The sequence below is a fragment of the Scaptodrosophila lebanonensis genome, unplaced genomic scaffold (genome assembly GCF_003285725.1).
Source record: "Scaptodrosophila lebanonensis strain 11010-0011.00,11010-0021.00 unplaced genomic scaffold, SlebRS2 tig00000089-arrow-pilon, whole genome shotgun sequence".
NCBI classification, from domain to species: Eukaryota; Metazoa; Arthropoda; class Insecta; order Diptera; family Drosophilidae; genus Scaptodrosophila; species Scaptodrosophila lebanonensis.
The window spans coordinates 2759652-2776806 of NW_022060565.1; the positions used below are offsets into that span (position 1 = coordinate 2759652).

The 17155-nt window shown below is 37.3% G+C and overlaps 1 long non-coding RNA gene across 2 annotated transcripts; it reads right to left on the reverse strand.

Annotated features, from left to right (window-relative positions):
* Positions 1-7204: 7204 nt before the first annotated feature.
* LOC115626910 lies at positions 7205-8631 on the reverse strand. 2 transcript variants are annotated; one of them, XR_003995630.1, is made up of 5 exons: positions 8502-8631; positions 8255-8423; positions 7890-8196; positions 7585-7824; positions 7205-7531 (listed from the first exon to the last, which is right to left on the reverse strand). It is a non-coding gene; the product is annotated as an uncharacterized LOC115626910 (long non-coding RNA). The 2 variants fall into 2 exon arrangements; XR_003995629.1 differs by having other exon boundaries at positions 8255-8441; positions 8502-8520.
* Positions 8632-17155: the final 8524 nt, after the last annotated feature.

Here is a 17155-nt window from a genome sequence, read left to right on the forward strand (position 1 = left end):
ATATAGATAATGGATAATAGTCAACAATTACGAGTTGTATTCAACGCGTACAAGTAGTTCAGTAAGTGAGGCATGCATTTGTTCTCTTTTTTTTTGAAACTACATTAAGGGACTTTAAAAACTTTGAATTGAAATACGTATGAGGTTACGAATTATTGTAGCAATCCAATACCTCAACTGCATAATATTTGTAGTGGAAAAGAGCGACAACTTTCGCACTGTTAACGCTATAGTTGTCTTCTTTGTGATTAGACCTTCTATCTTGGTATATAGTATGTATGCTTGGACAAATTTAATGGAACCTTTAGTATTGAGCAGTTTTGTCACATTTAAGTAGCTTGCAAGCTGCAAGGCAGTCACTAAAATTTTGCACTGGCTGGAATCGATTAATATTTTTGTTAGTCTCCTAATCTGCAATTGTGCCTTTGTTTACCATACTAGTAATGGATTGATGCCATAATTGCGAATAGATTTTGTATCTAATTTTGAAAAGGTGCACCTTTCCGGTGTTAGCAGATCCACACCTTTGGCTCGATGATACGCAAACCTATAAGGTTTAGGTTAATTCCAAGCAAACCGAATAAATTTGTTTCGTTCAGTGGCTCTCGGCTATTAAATGCGCTGTAATTCTTATCTTGGTCGCGTTCATCCCCAATGACTGACAAAATGAAATTTAACTTATGAGTCTGATTACACACTGGTATTGCTGCTGCCCCAAATGCCGCTGACCGGTCAAGCGTGCAACGCCAATGAACTGCAGCTGGCCAGCAGGGGAACTAAAGGGAGGGAGTCATAGTTTCAGTCACAGCCACAATCAGAATCGGAGTTGGAGGCAAAGGCAAAGTTTGTTTGGCAAATAATTTGCTGATATGCGAACAAAATGACTTTGGCCCTCGTCCCGGCTCTGGACTTGGTCCCCCAACCTAATGGGCCATCCGGTTGTGTGGGGGTGTGTTGATGCGAGTATGTGACAAAATAATATCGTGCTATATGGCATAAGCTGATTAGCGTGACAGAATGCGGGCTGCTAGCAACTATTTCCTGGCGCTCAAATAGTCAGTCCAAGTTAATAGTCATTTAGTTTATGCTTTCAATTAAGTGATAAGAGCTGCCCAAGTTAATAGGGCTAATGCCTAATTTGGCCAAAATACAATGCAATGCTGTGCAAGGGGAGGACATTTGAGCATTTCTTGGGCAATGGATAGAAAAAATAACAATTCAGCTGGCAAGTGAAACAAAACCGAACAAAAAGGCAGCGTCTGGTGTTGGCGTTGCATGTGGCGTATACTTAATGTCGTTGTAAAAATATTAAGTATACGAATACAGACGAAGGGACAAAACAAAACCGAGCACGGCCGTAGCTGAGCTTGACAGGAGTTGTTGTTGTTGTTGTATGGGTGTCAACACTGCGACTTCGACTTCGGCTTTGGCAGCTGGGTCGCAGTTGCCGCTGCTGCCGGTGCGGCCGCTACTGCTGCTGCAATAGTCCTTGCTGCAGACTCGACTGTTTGACCCAACAAATAGGAGGACGCGGTGACTGTTTATGTGGCTGGTGGCTGCTTTGTTTAAACTTGTGTGCAAAACTTTCGCAACAACAGCAACAATGCCAAAATGCCATCATTACCAAGCGACAAAAGTTGCTCCTTGCACTACCAACAACAACAACAGCAACAACAACAGCACCAACAACAGATATAACAACAGCAGCGGGTGCAACAATGCCGGCGGCCAGCAACGTGAAGTGCTCCTTGATTCCTTACCATATAGGCAAATGAAGTGAACGGCATCAACGCTCTGCAAATATAAAATGCCATAATAAAAACGCAGCAGAACCAGAAGACAAAGTAGACGAAGGATTGGGTGAGCAAGCGGGAACAGGGGCCGAAGAAAAAGAAGAAAAAGAAAAACAAAAACTATGCGCACAATGCCACCAAACAAAAGGCGAAGCACCCGAATACGGTCACAGTGTCACAGCAAAGGTCTGCGCCCACAAAAAAGGCACATCAACAACAACAACAACAACAACAGCAACAATAGCAGTAACAGCAGCAGCACAATAACAACAACAAACCATACCATACCATGCCATTGACAATAGAAATGCGTTCGGTAAAGTGTTTTTTCTTCTCCTTTTTTCTCCGCTATGTCGCATGAGTTTTCCATTTGATTTCCGTTTGCCACACTTTTTGTAGAGCCCGCCCAGCCGCAGCCAGAAGTCTGTGCAGCCTTTTGCCCAGCAAGCGTATGTTTGGGCACAAAAGGATTAAGTTGGGCTTCCCACACACTCACACACACACACACAAATTGGCATATACACCCACACAGACATACACATACACGCTGGAGGCCGCCAAAATTTTGTCAATGTGTGTGTCAAGCTCGAAATGGCTTCATTTACGCCCGGTAATGATATTGCTGGGTTGCCGTTTACTAGCCTTGGCCAAAACGCTTTTTATATATTTATGCAGATTATTCTACACTGAACAGCACAACTAAAGCAATAGATTTGCCGAGGGAAGCTGTTCAATCACAACTGTGTATGCCACTATCACTTGAGGGAATTTATTGCAATGAAATCATTACAAGACACAACTATGTTATAATCGATTGTATGTAAGTATATCAAACAGTTTAATAATTATTTTCTGTCCATTTCTCACTCTCCAATTAAGCACCATCTTCATACTTCTTCACTTTGGCTGTGAGACGGGGTATAGCTAGACGAAAGGCAAATAATATTCCCGCAGCGGGGCGGAGATTTAATTGCGTTCGATTTAATTGTAATTTGATTATTTTTGTTCCACGTAGGCTTTCCAACTTATAAAGTTTTTTATATAATTTGCATATACGTGTATTCTTTTCCTATGTCGACAGTCAATGTTCGTTGACATAAGTATATATAAACAAATTATACTATAAAAAGTCCTTCACATTTCTCACTTGGTATGTATGAACCAGCAGAAAGTTTCAACAAAAATTAATCCGTTTCATTATCTTTTGAAAGACATACAAGTATGAAATATCTTTTTGTCCTATATTATGAATTTTAAACTGTAGTCGATATAATGCCAGGATCCTTGAATGATTTAAATTATCTTACCTTTCCGTTTTTATATTTGGTTTCCATTCTAAATTAGAATCCGTTCAGAAGCACTTTTCTCTTTTCATGGCGTATTATTTCTATATCAGATTCTTATTTATTCATTTATTTATTTAGTAAATCAACAATAGTTCTGTCAATACATTCCATTATAATTCTAAAAATATATTTTAACAAAATTAAAATGAAGATATGACTTAATATACTATAACATTATAAATCAAACATAAAAGATGGGAAAGCCTAAGAAAAAGCTGTACAATAACGTTTATTAATGCCTCCGACACGTTGGGGGAATTTTATTTGGCAGTTGGCCAGCTTACTGGCGACCTTATTAATTTGAATTTTTAAGCTCACTCTGCCTTCATTAGGACTACGCGAAACGCTAATCTAAAGTATTTGAAATGTTTATTAATAGGTTGAATATTTGTTCCAACTGCAATGGTCATTTCCATCTCATACTCGTATTTGCTTAGCTTGTCTAGTTTTTTGAGAAATACTATCTTCAAAGACACATATTAGTCGATTTTCTATAAGCTATGGACAAAGATTTTATGTCTCCGTAAGGGCTGATTTCTCTGCGTGCATTTGATGTGGGCATAAAACTATTTACATACCATGCCTCTATACCCGTACTTCTATTTGCGATATGTGTGGGTAAAGTATTCTTTATGCCACTGATTTGAGTTGGCCAAATTGAATAGAGTTAACTCTTTATTCGTTGCGACTTATGGCCTTTGACATTTACATGCAAATGCTTGCGCGTCGCGCACTTAATGGAATTTGAAAATTGAAAAAAGGTAAAGTGGACTTTTTATTTGATTTCGATGGTGGATTTGTTAACATTTTGCGGCAGGCGAGTCAATTCAATTAAAGCCGCCCTGTGATAGTTGTACAGTTGGATGGCAAGCAATTCGATTAGTTAATGCCGTGCACACATAAATCTTCATTGGGCGGCAGCAATTAAAAATTATCTCTAATTAGCACGTGCGACTACCGCGGTAGGTTGGAGGCCGTTTGAGGTGTTGTGTTGGCTTCTTGAACTTTTGTGCGCCTTATCGCCACAGTTTGGCAACAATTTGTGCGGCGCATGGCACACCTGCCGTTTAACATGCCCGCACATACACACACATGCACACAAAGCCGGCTACAAAAAAGGGGCAAAAATGTAATTCGGATTTAATTGCCTGTTAACACGCATTCGCGCACAGCGGGCACGACCGGCAGCAGCTCGTAAAAAATGCGGCCCGGCAAAAGAAAGGATAGGAAAAATGGCGGCAGCGGGTGGGCGTTTCGGGAATGACTTCAAACAAGCGCAAAAAGCGCAAAAAGCGCCGTCAAGTGAAGCGCGGCACTCACAAAGTGAACAACAGCTCGTAATTTAAGCAGCATATTGTAGCAAGTAGCGGGCGCCCCACAAACTGCCTGACTGCCTCATTGGAGGCATGAGTCCAAGTCAGAGGTCGATTTGAAAAACTTCGGCCGATAAGCATAGCGCACAATTTTAAAAAGCCAGTCTGTCTGTCCGTCCATAAGTCTGCCTGTCTGCCTGTCTGTCTGTCTATCTGTCTGTTTGTCTGTCTGCCTGTTTCGTCCTTGCCGACTTTCACACGCTGCATGCAAAATGTTTTGAATAACTATTAAATTCCTGCGAAATGCCAAAAGCAACAACATAACCAGCAGCTCACCATGAGGCGGTAACTGGCATGTGGGTAGAAGTGCTGAAGTGTGCATAAACCGCAGATAGACACGAAGATATGCAGCAACTGACATTCATTACGACATAAATTCGTTTAGTTGCTGGTCGTACGTCCGTCCATCCACTGTATAGTTGGGTAGTCGGAGAAGACAGCACTGAGACACAGATAGTTTACTTGCGATAAAGCTTGCAACGAGACTCAACTTCACTTTATTCCCCCAACCGAGCGCACAGTGGACCCGAACTCAATTCGAATGCGACAATAACGCGATTTCTCTTATATCTTATATTGTATAATTTGCTTAGCTGCCCCGATTTCCGGATTTTCATTTAATTGCGTTTGGTGGATCCAAGTTAACAGCATTTTGTTAGTTGCGCCATCTATTAAATATTTTTTTTCCAATAAGATGGTCTCTTTATGTTCAGTATAGAATGGCAATGTGTACATATTTTTGTACAACCTTTTATTGTTTCGATCGTCAGTTTGAGTTTCTAGAAGGCTGCGAAAATATTAAATTTTTCCGCAAATACATTACTCTAGTGCAATCTCTAGACCAAGGCATTATTCACTCATTGAAATTAGAGTACAGAAGCATGCAAATCTTTTAGTTTTGGACGACAAATTACACACTATTTCTAAGCAATATCATATTTCTAAGCAATATCATAGATGTCATATACATATTGTATACAAATCGCCACATATATATTAATTTTAGTTAAAAAACAGGATAGGAATCCTAGACTCGAGGGGGCTCAACTTTTAAATACCCTATACCTCTCTCACAAAAAGGAAAAACTATTAAAAAAAAAAATTAAACAAATTTAATAAATTAAATTTAATAACGAACAAAAACTTAAACTCGTACTTTCTTGGACTTGAGAGAATCTGGTTACCAAGTTTAGATATTCTAGGCCTTATACTTTCTGCGTTCATACAGACAGACGGACATGGCTATATCGACTCGCCTTTTCATCCTGATCAAAAATATATATAGTTTGTGGGGTCTGCCACGCCTCCTTCTGTATGTTACATACATTCGCACAAAACTAGTATACCCCTTTACTTTTGGGTACAGGCTATAATAAAGCTATGTTAGCTGCCTCAAAAACCTGTGCAATGTATTGGAGGCAGCTAAGAAAATTATACTGTAGTTTAGTTTATTTCAAGTCGTAGACAGTTGCCAAACACAAATGAAAGGAAACTGGTACAACGGTTTTTGTTGAATATCGCATTACATTGTGAATTACCAATACATTTTTTGGGAAATATTCTATTATACTTATATGAAATAATTTTGAGAGCTCCTCAACCATGCCTTCAAATAAAAGCCATTTTTCTTAAATGTGTATCTGACAATCTTTTCTTTGATTACATTTTACATTTAAGATGAGTGTCGTGGATAAATAAAGAATTAACCATATAACAATGTTACCAAGAGTAAATGCTGAGTTACATTACAGGTGCGACTTTCACACTCACTCACATTTCTTTGTAAGCCCAACTAAACTCTCTGGAGTTGCAGTATTTATTAGATAACATTGTCATCCTCGTAGTTAAATTGTTTTTGCCTTAAAGCTTGGCACAATTGTGCCATTTGGGACCACTGTGCGTAGTCGGCGTCGTCGTCGTCGTCCTCTTTGTTGTCGTTGCACGCATAACGCAAAAAGCCGTAAAGTGTTGCATACGCCAAGGGGCTGTGCTCCAACATTTGGCACTCGCCGCTATACTCGTGTGCATTACGTACGACTAACTATACGAGCAGTGCACACATCGTACACTTCACAACTACATCCAATACATTGTCTGTTTGCATGCAAATAAATTTAAGCTTTCCAGCTTTGTGTGTGTGTGTGTGTGTGTGTGTGTGCTTTAATGCCCCACACACTCGCAGTCTCATGGATGTTCCCCTTGCAGTGCCGCACACAAGCGTGCGTGTAATTTAATAACTTAATAAATACATAATATAATACATAAAGGCATGGAAAGGCAACGGTAACGGCATCATACAAAACAAGCTGGAAATACCATTAAAGCATTAAACAATAGATATGAGTACGCTGTCAAAGTTTTTCCCAGCTAGAGGCTTCAGCTGACAAATTTTGGGCATGTCTGGCTATCTGATATCCCCCGACTATAAAAAGTTATACTCAGATGCATAGGAATTGATTTTTTCAACACGCTCTGCTTATTAATTTATTAAATAGATTTGCATGAGATCGTAGTTCAAAGTACTTCCCTTTTGCATTAAGAAATTGTATGCATTTTAAAACTTGCTTTAGATATTAATTACCACCTCTGGAAATCCTTAGAATCCTGTGTACATCAGAAAGTCATTGGCACGCACATTTCTCTCTTATGACTGAATGGAAAATCGGGCTTAAAAATAATGAAATAAATTCAGTTTCGATTTTTTATAATTTTTATTTTGCATATCCAAATATATAAACTTTTAAAAAAATTTTCTTCCCAAAATATATAAAGTACTCACATTCGTTACTTAAAATTTTCACATCCAAATAAATAGGTACTTTAAATTTTGAATATAAAAATATATAATAGTAGTCTTCTTTTCTATTATTCAATCGTTTCGAGAGCCTATGGCGTCAGAAATTGCAGACTTCATTAGCTTCAACCAACATTTAACTTTCGTCGCTATTCAATGGGGTTCTGCTTTAGATTTCAATCCAGGTATATAGTCATAGTCCGTGATGTGCTGCTGCTAAAGAACCTAAAAAGCTCTATAAATACTCTTTAATTATATATGTAGATATGTGAACTCACATGCACTTGATAAGTCCAATCCGATATAAGCTTAGGTTCAATCCAGGTATAGGGTCAAAATGGTTATCAATTTTGAAATATGGAGAACAAAGACAGTGTTCTTCCATATACATGAGGGCTCGTTCTCTATGTATTCTCGGTTTCTTTTGTGTTTGATTGCGGGTACCCTTGCTTGTTTTATTCATCGAGTCGTTTCATTAGGTTTCCAGGATGAGGTTCAGATTAGTATATTACATTGTGCTGCAGAAAATATTGCTTACTGGATTTGGCTAACTAGGAAAGCAGAAGCTTCTATAAAGACTTACTTCCTGAGCGACTTCGAATAGTGTTTATGTTTTATTTATGTAAGCTTAAAATAATGTACTTATGTGCGCCTGTCGTGAACTGGAGAACTGAATTCATTACTCTCTCCTCTTTTTATTTGTCTCTTTCTTCACTTCTCCATTGCTCAGTGACATTCATTTCTCATATTACACGAGGGGATGGGTCACAAGTATTGAATATTAGTGCTGCAGAATATAGACACTTCTCAAAGGCTAAGGGGTGTGGGCATGAGTTCTTGTTTTTTTTTTCAGATGTTCATAAAAAAGTTGATTTTGTGTTTTCGTCTAGCTGGAGGCCAAAGAATATTCATTTACAATGCTAGCAATTATTTTTTTTGGAAACTTACAAGCTGGCTTAAGGCATTGTGAATTGAATGAAATTCCTCCGTTCTGTGTCCTGATTCTCTGTATAGCCAATTGGGATACAAACTAAAAGATGTAGATAATGTGCAGGCAGCTTTGCTCTTCCCTCAACGGAAATGTTTCATTGATCTTGCATGATTGTTCGTGCAAGACCTCAAGAATTGAACAGTGCTGCAGATTGTATCGCTTTATACTTTGATTTGGAATGAACACATTTTGGAAACTACTTACTAAATGAGCAGTGTAGCTATATACATACATACGCAAATATGAAGAATATTTTTGTACAAAACGTTAAAAAAAAGTTACACTTTCTGCTTAAATAATAATACTTAAATGACACTTTACGCTTACAGCTAAGATATAAAAATTATTATTATTTTTTTTTTTTAATCTGTTCACTTTTGTGCGTGTGTGTTTACTCGTCGAAATCTTGTGTAAAACTGAATATATTCTGAATCCAAACATGACATAAGAAAATACCGGCTTGAAAGTAAAATAAATGCCGACTTTGCGACACTACGCCTGGTTTTTGAACCTTTTCAATCACTTTATTTCTTAAAAATCAATATATATTTTACATTTCATCTAACTATTGTCTATAGACGTTCCCTTCCCTTTTTGTTGCTTCATTTTTAATTGTTTTTATTGTTCTCAATTCCACCGGCATTTCATCCCCCAGATTACACATTGGGCGATGACGGTAAGTCTTTGACCCAGAGCCAAGGAATACTTTGATATTAATATGAAAGGACTTTTTGTATTACAGTTAGAAATAATCAAATAAAAACTAAATTATGGCTATTTATATTAATTCATTGGCAATAATAATCATTGATATGTGCTCTTAAAATAATTGTTTATGTCTTCAATATAACGATTTGGTGGAAAATCGTCTGCTTTGTATAGCTATTAAAAACGACCAACTTTTTCATAACAAAAATGCCTGTCCTTATTGGAGAGTTATTTAAACATGTTGCACAAAGGCTGGCATTAATTACATAAAGAAATCGTATAATAGTAGTGCTGTCATGAGAGCTTGGAGACGCTTTTTGATTAATTTACATTTTTCTAATTTTACGATTGTACATTCAAACTGCATATCTGTTATTATTTTGCTGTTGTTGTTCTTTTCGATATACTATGTGTGGGAATACGTGTTGTTCCTTCCAAATGACGCCCTCGACAACATTCCAGAAGACGAACGGAAAAAGAGAGAAAATAACGATCCTGTCGAGTAGGGAGAAGTGCATTTTTAAATTATAATTGATATTATGATATTAAACTACCTTAATCGGGACGCCAAACAGAATGATGCTCGATTTTCAGCAGGACCTACCCATGACTCTGATTTTTGTTGTTGTAGTTGCTGAATGACCCCCGATTTAAAATTTCCTGCCCACCGCTGATTTACACCATTACATTTTATGGTCATTGTATTGTTATAAATAAAACCCCACATATAACCCATTCCTGCTTTTAACACCCAAGACCCCACCCTGTTTTCTATGACGAATTTAGTTTTAAGAGCTTTTATTTTCGATAAGGATAATAGTTCCTTGAGTTCTGTAATTTGATCTAAAACAGTGAAGAAAAAGTCAATGTCTGGATCCAAACTGTGCTAAGATCTATAATTCGCTAACGGATTGAGAAAAAAAGGAATGATTAGGCAGTTTCTCGCAGTGATGTGGAAGCGTAGCCTGCTGCTGAGCAAAGAGAGCTTGTTTACCAAAATAATACTCTACCCATAACCCCGAGCAACAATTTTTTGTTGAAACTCAAAAAAGTGGTCAAATCGACATTTTTTTGAAACCTAAATAATTGGAAGAATCCCACTAATGCCATGCTTCAGTTACCATTGAATTAGTTGATTGTCATGCATAACACTTGAGTGCTTAATTTTGAGTTTTTTACCACTGCTATTATTACTAATTGTTGTTGGTATACAAGGCATATTATATCTCCCAGTAACTATGCATTTCGGTTACACATCATTCCATCAAATTACTGAACGACAATGCAAACAACTGAGGTGACTTGTTAGTGGCACATACAAGTATATTTAGTAAAGCTTAGTCTCACTTGCTGGCAAGTGCATTGGAACTTCACACAAATGACTGAGAGGTGACAAAAGAGAAGAGTAGAGCAGAGCAGAGCAGAGCCTAGTCGAGCAGAGTGAGTTGAGCTGCGATGACAGGCAAATGACTTGGGAAGTCAGCGACTAACTATCCGAGATGGCAGCTCTGCAAGAGTGATTCGAGCTTGGGAGCATGCCAGTTAACGAAGACAGCATAAAACAGTTTTGCCTAATTGCCTACTTAAATGCCAAACACACACACAAGCACGCACACGCACCACTATATCCGCTTCAGGTTCGCCTTTCCTGCGATGTACATAGATGTGTCCTTAAAGTGTGTGTGTGTGTGTGAGTGTTTGTGGGAACCTTTTCGTCACGTTGTTGCAACAACAATACAATAGTAGTAGGCTTTTTGCAAACAAACGAAACAATTAATTTGATTTCATGCTCAAACCAAATCCCATTATCTACAAAGCCAGCGACATGTGTCCTGTAACCTGTAACGTGTAACCTGTGTCCTCTCTTCTCCAACCTCTGGTCCTTGTCTTGTGTGTGTCCTGGGCTCCATGTCCCTGCTACTTTCATGCATACTTAATTCGACAGTTTGGCACAAGTTTAGACGCACTTGGAATGCCGCCGTCGCCTAACTGTTGCTCAGGACGAAGGTGCTCCACAGCCTGCGGCAATGGCGCCTTCAAAAATTTATGATCCCTCCCACATATGGCGGCGAGTTTTAAGACGTTACGGCACTTACGACTGAGTTATGCATAGAAATTTAAACTACTACGAGCCCATGGAAGTGTGTGTATAGTGCTACGAGTATGTGTGGGTGCGTGTTTTAAAATGGCGTGAAAAGAGCAGCAGCTATGGTGGCAACAACAATTTCCTATATGGGCTGCAGGTATATATTATGTGTGTGTGTGTGTGTGTGTGTGTGTGTGTGTGTGTGTGTGTGTGTAAGTGTTTGTGTCCTGGCATGGTAATTAGAACATTTTATGTTAAAACTACGGCAGCTTGTTTAGCAATTGAAGCAAAGCACAGACATAGAAAGACCACCTTTAGATGTGTGTGTGTGTGTGTGTGTGTGTGTGTGTGCGGGCTGACAAAAAAGCGACAGCAGGCAGCGGCAGCAGGAACAACAAAAATTGCGCCAATGATGCGAAATAAAGTACAAAAGCGTCTTTTAGAATATTAATGGAATACTTAATATAACGTGCAACGACACCATCGCACACATATGCACAAGCATGTGTATGTGTGTGAAAGTAAATGCCTCTGTCTGCGTTTGCCATTGGCAGGCTGACAATATCCCGAACAGGAACTTGGCACGTGCCTGCACGTGAGTGTGTGCGTGTGCCTATGACGTAGCCTCATCTGCCAGTCTGCCAGTCTGCTTTTGTTTTTTGATTTTTTGTTCCCGGTGTGCCAAGAGCAAATTAAAAGACCGACGCTTTTTTCACACTGTTTTGTTTTCGAGGCAAACGTGCATCGTGACCTGAGAATGATTTGTCAATGGACCGATCCTAGAACTCTGCTCTGCGAAGAACGAATATGCGAAATGAATAATTGGCTTGACAGGTTTTCTATTGAAAGTATTTTCTTATCATCTGATGGAGACAGTCGGCTAACTTGAATTTAAAAACCGAATGAAATGCAAATCTCAATAAAAGATACATTTTTTCAACAAACTTAACAGAACCTGACATTTTTATGCAATTAATTGCGGAAGCAAAGAAATGAATAATTTTAATAGATATTATTATAAACTAAATCACCAAATGTGCTCACAATATGTTCATAAACAAAACGGTCTTTGCTCCATTGGTACTTTGTATGACAGCAATATAAAATATTGAGCCACGCTTATTGACTCCAGCTCTTTCGGTTTTCAAATTTTCGATGCTAAAAGGGACGACCAGACCTACAAGTCTTCATCGATTCGACTCTACATATGTTTTCCCATAACATGGCTTCCGGATGCTGAAACAGTGCGAAGACTATTTAAAGTCAATAGGTAAAAACTAAACCCCAAAGTGCCATCGATATTTCTTGCTTTCTTGTTGTTCTTTATTATATGCTTTGTATACCTTAATTAGTAGTTGATTCAAGGAACACCCTAACCTCTAGTATTAATCGGTGACTGATTAATAGTAAATGATAAAAGTGTTGATTACAAATTTGAAGATCTTAAAGAAAAAAAATCTAAGCGTTTTTGATTCCAGCACTTGTTACTATTTAATCATCAAGGGGTTTCCCTTGGGAAATAGTGAGAATAGTTAGTAGAGTAGTAGTTGCAAATTCTCGTCCATAATTGGTTTTCGTATTTAGTCATATTGGATATCTTACTGTTGAATGATTTTTGAACACTGAGTTTTTACTTGCACTTCCAACCACTCGACTTATAAAAGTATATTTCAAATGCTTCATTGCAATTATAATCGAAGAATAGAACAGACTCTATGTCTATGTCGACATGTGTAGATTTGATATTGCTCGTTGATTAAAGACATTTTTTAGCACACATATCCAGCATTTAAAGAATCAAAGTATCGGAGATAACTGTATATATATGTCTATATATTTTTAATAATTTTATAAAACAATCAAAGGAAACCTTAAATATATAATTGACTCATGAATGTTGCTTCCCATCATCAAATTTCAAATACTTTTCCATTACGCTAAAAGAAAGGGCGTATCAAAAACCTAAATAAAATATTATATTAATAATTACATAAAAACCAAAGAAACTTTTCATGTAATTCCATTTTGTGATTTTGTACACCTTTGATTAGTTGTTAAGGCCAGAATATGCTGTACTTATCTTTTAAGGGATAATTAATTCTGCTGACCGACTATCTTCGATGTTTTAATATTTTTAGCTCCGGTGACTACATTTCCGATACGAACTCTTTATGAGCCTATTAGTGTTGGCTAATCACGTTTTCAGGCTTTCTAAGTTTCTTGTGAAGCTCTTTAATAGTAAGTAAGTAACATATTTTTTCCAATTCAATGGGTTTTCTCTTAGAAAGCCTTATCATGTGAGCCTCAATGACATACTTGTATGTAGCTGTTGACAAAAGTTATATTTTAAAGTTACAATTAAAATATCCACATTGTCCACCAATTGGTTTCGACAGCACGACATCTCCCTGCACATTTGGTAGAATGTGTTCCTGTAATGGAATATTATAACTCTTATATGTGGATGTTTTTTTTTTCTTTTTTTCTTCTCTACAAGACGATAAAAAAATCCTTAATTCCTTAAATTAGCGAGAAATTAATGTTTGATGCTCTCGAAGTAAAATTCTTCTTCAGATTCTTCATCATCTATGGTTCGCTGACAAACAAAATGAGAGTAGTAGTCCCCGTATAGAGAAACTTTAGTACTCTAGAGTTATGGTTAAATGTCCTATAGAATTGTTTCTCTAACAAAATGAAGAGCTTGAGCGTATTGGCAGAATACAAACCCTGCTAAATACGCCGTCATACGAGTATCTAATAGATTAATGAATGAAACAAAATATTGAAGATAATTATACAGTAGATAGCGATAATAATAATACCGCCAATTAGGATACTGAAGATTTATTTCTTCAGTGTTGCCAACTCTCTTGTATTATATCTTTAAGGATCTCTGCGATAATACCGTGAAATATTTCACATCAGTCTCACAAATACGCTGTAAACATCTCACATTCATTGCATTCGTTCAGTAGATGGGTCTTGGGAACAAGAGGGAGTGACATTATACGTACTTACATAGCTTCACACACACACACACACACACACACACACACACATGCAAACTGGCATGTGAGTGTGTGTGTGTGTGTGTGTTGGGGCAGACTAAACCTGTTTGGAGTAGACAGGCGGTTATCATGCATTTTTAAGTTGCCTTTTAATTGTGGCGTCTTCTTTGGGGAATTGTGAAGCGTGTCTAAATTTATAATGAGTGTTTTTTGTAGGGCTGGGGAGGGCAGACAGAGCTGGGAGTGCGTTGAATGCTGTTGAATGAGACCGACCACATGCACAAGACGTTTGTTGTCGGGCATTTAGATTACGAGAACACACAGGACGTAGCTCAGTGTACGCCGAACGGCTCGAGGGAAGCTTTTTTGTCCGATTTCGACTCAAAACAAACGCAACGGCGACGGCCTTACTGACTTGGCTCACAAAATAACTCAATTTGCTTGCACGAGTGCTTAGAACGAGGCGCCGACGGCAAGTTTCGTCCTGGCTGGCTGGTCGTAGAAGTCGTTGGAATTGTTGTAGTCGTCGTCGTCGTCCTCGTCCTCGTCGGCAACACCCACAAAATATTTTTCACACGAGGATGATGACTGAGGCAGTCACGACGCTAGGCTGTGCTTCTCTTCGTCCGTTTCCGTGTCCTCGTCGTTATCGTCCTCGTTGCCTTCGTTGTCGTCGCTTAGACGCACCCACAAAGCACTTCAAATGCCATTCAATTCTATTGAAGTGGTGCTAGAAGGCGTTAACCAACGAGCGCTCGCGTTCATGTTCGCACTCCGCTTGTCCCGACTCCGCCGGAGGTCATTGAGCGTTTTGTGCGCACAATCCTCCCAATCCTGGCCAGGCAGATAGAAAAAAAGAAAAGCCGTGCACCAACCCAGAAGCATGCTCAACGTTATTTATTTTGTTCTTTTCTAATTTGTATATATTTTACTTTTTCCTATGCATTTATGTTAGTACTGTGTTTTATTACAATATATTTCATAGGGTTTTTCTTCATTCTTTCTATATTAACTATTTTATATTTTCCTTTGTGCCTTGCCAAAAAAAAAAATCCTGCGCCCTTTCTAGGCGACCTATGTATAATTTTAAAAAACTTTTAGAGGGGCTTCGCTTGAAGCATCTTTGCTTGATTTCAGTTTTATTTTGGGTTTCCTTCAATTATGCCTCCGTTATAGTAATAGGTTTTATATATGCACGTATATTTGTTTTTAACATTCATTTGATGATATTTTCATTGTCTTCTTATTATGGTTATTTGCTTACTTACTTAAGTTTTTCTTTTGTCGAATAAACCGTTGCTGACTGTAACCATTTAATACATATTCTTATATTTCTGGCAATGACTTCGCTAGCGATTGCCGCTTAATTTACATATACACTATATGTAAGCTATACATAGGCATTTACATACATATATGAATATCGTTATGTACATTACATTTTCTATTCGAATGCCAGATATTTATACTTATGCGTTTTCCTTTTAACATTGTCAACAGTCTGATCTTCATGTAACATCAAGGGTAACATAAAACATGTTTAAATCAACGGTGTATAAGCGTTTCCGAAAATTGTTCCTAATAACATTATTTAGAATTCTGAATTCAATATACAAGTAATATATAACACAAATTTAATAATAACGAGTACCTCATTTTTGTTTTGTTCGCTTTCCGACCAACCAAGAATTGTTTTAAAATTGTAACTTTTGAATGCCATTAGGTTTGCGGATCAATCAGAATTAGAATCAGTTGACTATAGCAAGTTGTTTCCATATAATCTTTTAAAAAATCAGTGATTTTATTTTTTTTATATTTGCTAGCGTTTTATTTTATTTTTTAATCAAAATATGTATTAGAAAATTAGAACAAACATACGCCTTGTCCTGTCAAAGCTTTTCGATTTCGAACAACTTTAGATTTTGGTGAGGATAATTATGATGAAGAAACATTTATTTGGGTCAATATTTCTTATGGGTAGCTTCACTATATAGTAGTCCTACAGGGATGTTGGAAAACATTTGTTCAAATGCTGGAAGTTAGTCATCAAGTTTATTTATGAAACATAGTGTTGCAATACAGATTTCCAATAATAACTATTCGTAGACGATTTACTGAATATTTGTAGCACTCAAATAAAAAAATAATCTGGATGGCTTGTCAATCAACTGGTTTTTTATTTTTGAGGAGAACATTTTGTTGTCTAGGTGATAAAAAAAATAACTTGACCATTTAACACTATAATTTTAATTGTAAAAAAATTAACCTTTAGAAGGAAATTCTCAATTTTGTATACCTACACATAAAATAATTGTGATTATTGCTTATAAATAGCCCCGTTTTGATTTATTATATTTAAATCTTTTCCTAAGCTTACGTTTCTGCGTGTCGGCCATGCTGGCGGTTAGATTAATAAATAGCTCATGTTCATATGTTTTGTTTTCTCTGGTTTATTAAAAAGTAAGTATTACATTATTGGCATAACTTTGTTGCTGTTGCCTATTATTTTATTCTATTACACAACATTCAAGTGTCTAAGAAGCTCTTGATTTTGTTTTCAAATACAGTAGTCTATAGTACGAGTAGATGGTAGCATATATGTATGTATGTACTTGTATGTGGGTATATAGTATGTGTATAGATGGCTTCGATATCTGTGAGTAGTTCCATATGCCCAGATACATACTTGTATGTATGTGTGTGTATGTGACAACACATCGCCTATTTATATTACAATTAGCTTATGACAATATTGGCTAGTTGAAAACGCTCTTCGTTGCGTTCAAACCCACTCCATACATTAATTCGAATTCAAATACTTGTAATTCGACTAGTATGTATGTATATGCTATGCTAAAAAAAAAAACACACACACACACACACATTATAACTAACAACATGCTTCACTCGTATTGTAGGTACTACCACATACTTATTAACATTAGCGATAATTGTAATGATGTATTTGTGTGTAATTTACTTAATTACTATTAGGCCTCTCTGTCTGTGTGTGTGTGTGTGTGTGTGTGTGTGTGTGTGTGTGTGTGTGTGTGTGT